Genomic DNA, 5,614 nt, shown 5'->3' with positions numbered 1-5,614 from the left:
TCATCTTGGGGGTAGTGATTGAGGAAACTCCCAGATCAATAAAGGAGAGGTTGGCCAGTAAGAAGTACATGGGAGAGTGTAAGTGAGGGTCAGAAGTCACTGTAATCACAATGAGGAAGTTTCCTAACAAGCTTGCCACATAGATTATAGAGGACAGAACAAAGAGGAAAAGCTGGATATACCAAGAATTAGAGAGTCCCAGGAATACAAACTCAGACACAACAGTATGATTCCCTCCGGTCATTGTCTTAGCAACACTGTATCTGTAGCAACCTTTAGAAAGAGAATGAAGGGAGAAACTAAATTATTTTGAATAATAGTAATCTTCTAGAATTCAGTTCAACAATAATTTGTTAATAGTGTAGCAGTTCACCATATGGAAACCCAGTGTTGTCTCATCGTTTCACAGCAAAATAATCACCTTTTATCCTATGGCTACATGAAGCTTGGAGGGTACTGCCATTGAGCACTGTTTATAATACATATTTTGATCTCCTATACTATTTTTTCCATTTTTTCTGAAAGAAACTGGACAAGAACAGATCTTTGACTGAGATATAGGAAAAAGATCTGGAACAAAAAGACGGGGCAATGAACCAGAGCAGAATGTGGGAAGGAAAAGGAGGATGAAGTGAATGTTTTCATTTTAGCCATATTTATTGTAATTCCACTAAACTGTCTGAGCTTCTTCTTTCTCATATGTAAACCTGGGATAATCTGCATATATATATATATATATATATATATCTATAGATCTATATCTATATATGTATCTATCAATTATCTATCTGTCTATCTACTATCTCTCTCTCTCTCTCTCTCTCTCTCTCTCTATATATATATATATTATATATATATATATATATATATCTTACAGCATTGTGAGGAGAAAATGACACACATACAAGTGGGGCATGTGGGCATGGTTCTTCAAGCCCCTTATTCTCTATCTATTCTTCCTGGGTTGGCTTACTTGTTCAACACTACTTTCATGCTGTCAAGTTGGGAGTCCCCATTGAGGGTACTCACATCCTCTGTTGTTATAACTCTCAGGATGCTAGGGACAACACTGATTGGGGAGGTCTATGCCTTTTATTCTTACTCATAACTGGATCTCCTGAGATGCAACTATTTAAAAAATCAGTCAACATGACTATATTAATAATAAAAAACATTTGCCAAACAGAAAACAAGTCAAGAATAATTAATAATAATCTTATGATAATATTTTAATAGTGCCTACTATATATCAGGCACTGATAAACATTTTTATAAAAATTATCTCATTTTATTATCACAACAACCCTTGGAGATGTGCTTTTATTATTACCATTTCAGTGGAAGAAACTGTGGTAAAAAGAAGTTAAAAACCTTGCCTAGAGTCACACATTTAGTAAGTTTCTGAGGCAGTATTTGAGTCTTCCTGACACTAGAATGAGCACACTATATATTCTGCTCATAAGCTGAAGGCAGTCTCCCAGCAACATACAGCAACATCTGTGGGAAAAAGTGGTGATGCATTTATAAAATCATAGCATTAAGGAAAAGGAATATGTGTCCAGGAAAACTCAGAACTCTGGACTTTTTGAGCTTTCATGATATTGCTTTTGCAATAACCTGTCCACTAGTGGCTTGGGCCACTCATATTCTTCAATCTCCAGATTTAAAATTCTCAGATCCGTTTTCCTACTGGTGGAAAATAATCTTCAGTACTGAAACATTGTGAACCTCTTTTTTGGGGGGGGGTTTGCAAGGCAATGGGGTTAAGTTGCTTGCCCAAGGTCATACAGCTAGGTAATTATTAAGTGTCCGAGGTCAGATTTGAACTCAGGTACTCCTGACTCCAGGGCCACTGTGCCACCTAGCCACCCCATGAACCTCTTTTAGCAAAACAGAAATCTTAACCTTGAGGAGATGAAGAGCTTTTCCATAAATGCTCCTTTGCCTGTCCTCAGAAAGTTAGCAACTCTTTTGGCCAAAAGCAGTTTCCTCATATCTGAGATTTGTCACAGCTTTTACCGGTCAAATCTCTGATATGGGTACTGAAAGGTTTCCACCTCTCAAGTTATAGAAAGCCATGTAAGGAAAGGTAGAGAAAGAACCTTTCCCACTTAAATAGTTCCACTAAACAGCAAAATTTTTCCTTCATCAATTCTTCTCCAGCAGCAAAACTTTTCCTCCAATATAGTCTTCTCTTAAATAGTTCTCTTTTGAGCTCTAAGCTCAGCTCAACAATTAGCAATCAATGACAGGGCAGTCTCTGAGGTAATTCTGTGATCCATCTTTGAGAACCCTTTCTGGACCCAGCTCTGAGAATCCTTCTCAGACTTACTGAATATTGTGGTCTTGGCCAATGCTAGCACTCCAAAATAGGGTCTCTTATGAAATGACTGAACTTTTGTCAAACTATGGCTAACAGAAATGGTAACAGTTATAAAAATTTTCAAATGTTCATTTTTGCTCTTCTACTATTGATAGACCTTTTCCAGAGTTTCAACAACCTTAACACTACAGATCCCCTCTGTAAATACTGGTAACACTTATCATCCCAATGACATTGTTTCTCAACCACATCAGATCCAATAAACCCCTTTACATTCCACTTTAACTCCACAGTTGTGGTTACACTTCGATTAATAATCACACAGAACTGTGCCACTTCAAAGGTTCTAAATTCCAAAGTACTATCTTCCAGTTGCAATCGCTTCCTTGGCAGCTCCCCCCACTCTCTCTCTCTCCCCTAAAAACTGTTCTTCACACTTATTGTGTGAAGGTTGCCCAATCTTTTCCAAGTTCAAATTCTCTTTTTGACTTCACTTTCCAGTGCACTCAGTCAATACCATCATATGTAGCTTCAATGATTCATTAACCACAACTCTAGAATTCCACAGGCCCAGATCTCATGTCAAGTTCATCAAATAATTCTTAACTCTGGATCCCCTCAACCACCTAAAAATTCCTACTCTGATTCTGTTAAGTATATATATATATATATATATATATATATATAATGTGTATGTGTAAAATCACAAAATCATATAGATTTTTTCATAAGAAATTTTTGATGCAGTCTAAGCAGAGCCTTCAGTGTTGCTATTGCCAATCTTCTATGCAAATCTCATTGATTTCTTATTGATTCACCAAGAAATTACTGTTATAAAACTTTTCTTATTTCCTCACTTTGGGTCTCTACACACTTAGTCAATCACAACTTCTCCACACTAAGTCAGTCAATAAGCATTTATTAAGTGCTTACATTTTAGACAGAATGCTAAGATCTAGGAAAACAAAAACTGCAATGGACAGTTCCTACTCTTCCATTAACGGAGAGAGCATGCAAATAGATATGGACAAATAAGAAATATGCATGGCATAAATGGGAAATAATCATCAGAGGAAAAATAATACAATTAAGGGAGATTGAGAAAGCCTTCTGGTTACTTGAAGGAGATGAGGATAGATAACATTCCAGGCATAAGATAAAGTCAGAGAAAATGCCCAGAGCCAAGAGATGGAATATTTTAGTGATAGGAGAAACAAGGAAGCCAGTGTAAGATCTTGTTAGTTGGTTTAGTGAGTAGAGTGCTAGATCTGAAGTCTAGGAAGCCCGAGTCCAAATCCAAACTCAGACATTTCATTGTGTGACTCTAAGAAAAGCCATTAAATCTGTATGCCTCAGTTTGCTCAACCATAAAATGAGGATAATGTTAGCATCTACCTCCCAGGGTTATTGTGAGGATCAAATGAGATAACAATTGCACTTACTACAGTTCCTTGTGTGTGGTAAGAATGATACAAATGTTGGTTATTATTTTCCTTTTCATGCCATCCCTATAAAGTGTGTTCTCCATAGTTCTGTTCTTGTCATCTTCTTTCTTCTCTCCAGAGTCTTCAATTTCATGTTGTCATTTAAACTCTTGGCTTTAACTCTCATCTCTGTACAGATCATTCTTAAAGGAAAACAACAATGAAGATTAGAACTCATATTTAAATATTCAATGGCCATTCAGGATTTCTAGGGATTTGATGATGAAGCATGACTCCTACCTAATGTTGAAAAACATGGTGAAAAGTCCATACAGAATGAGGCATACATTTTTACATATATCCATTGTATTGATTTATTTTTCTTCCAAGCATTTTTCTGTTATGAGGGAGGTGGTGGTGGGGTCATTAGATACTGTTAGTAATGGTTATAAAAGGAATAGTATCAATTTAAAAAATTTAAGATCAGAATGCACGTTATTCTTATATAAACATATGAATAAAAAATGTGAAATTGGGAGAACAAAGATAATTGTTAAAGTCAAATCTCTAGACTTAACTTTTCACTTGAGCTTCAGACCCATATCCCATTATGCCTACAGATAATTCCACCAAATTATCTTCTATAAACTCATCTCTCAAATATCTGTACCTAATTCACACCTTTATACCCTCTCATCCAGATTCATCTAGAGACTATTGCCATAACCTCCTAAACAGTCTCTCCACTTCCTGTCTTTCCTCTTTTCAATCCCTCCTGATTACTCTCAATTAAATCTTCCAATGCAGTTCTATTTATATTACTCCCTTGTTCAAAAATCTTGACTTGTTTTTCTTCTTGCTTAATGAAAATGTCCAAACTATTTAGCTTATTATCCATTGTTCTATGCAACCTGACCCTTAGATCTTTTTTTCTATCCATAAGTCACAATTTGGGAAAGTGAATGGAAATAAAATGTACTAGTGTAGGGATTTATAGTGAAAGGAAGAAGTTGGCAATATATGTCAATGATTGAATGTGATCAAAAGAGGACATTTCTCAGGAAAAGTAAAAGGAACAAAGAAAAGTTGGAGATGAGAAAAGGGGAAAGGAAGAGAATATGTTTTATGTGGCAACTACTGTTTGCCAGACCCTTGTGCTAAGACTTTACAAATATTATCTCAATTGAGCCTCACAACAACCCTCTATGATAGATGCTGTTATTATCTCCCAACTGAGGAAACTGAAGCAAAGATAGCTTAAGTGTCTTACCCAGAGCCACACTACTACCAAATGTCTGGGGTTAGATTTGAACTCATGCCTTCCTAATTTGAGGTCCAAAATTCTATTTATTGTAGCTGGTTCAATTAGAAGGAGCAACCAATAAAAAGAGAAGGGATGGATCAAAAGCAGGTGTGATAGCAGGAGAAACATGTAATATTTTGCTTTTTTTAACCCCAACACCTAACATGGTTGCTGGAACAGAGTGTTTAATAAATTTTTAAAAATTTATTTGTTGATATAAAGGAATAGGGCTCTCTTTTCCACTGAGATGAGGGGGGGTAAGAAATGAGAAAGAGTAATGGTATAAATCAATTTTGAAGTAGCAAACAGAGTTGAATGACAGACAAAGAAGAGGAAGCTTAGGAAGTTCTCAAGAGATGATATGAACTTTTTTCAATAAAATAAGAAGTCATTAACCACTGAAGTTTTTTGGGGGGGGGAATAGATAGGTTTAAGAGTGTGGGAAACATCAAAAAGGTTTAGAACAAAGATTGGATAAATCAAAAGAGAATTTTAAGAGATAAAAGCTTTGTGCTAATTGGAATTGTGTCAAGTTCATTTTAGGTAGCATGAATTTTTGTAAAT

Source organism: Macrotis lagotis, chromosome 4 (assembly GCF_037893015.1).
Source record: "Macrotis lagotis isolate mMagLag1 chromosome 4, bilby.v1.9.chrom.fasta, whole genome shotgun sequence".
Taxonomy (NCBI): domain Eukaryota; kingdom Metazoa; phylum Chordata; class Mammalia; order Peramelemorphia; family Peramelidae; genus Macrotis; species Macrotis lagotis.
Note: the sequence above shows the minus strand (reverse complement) of the source record.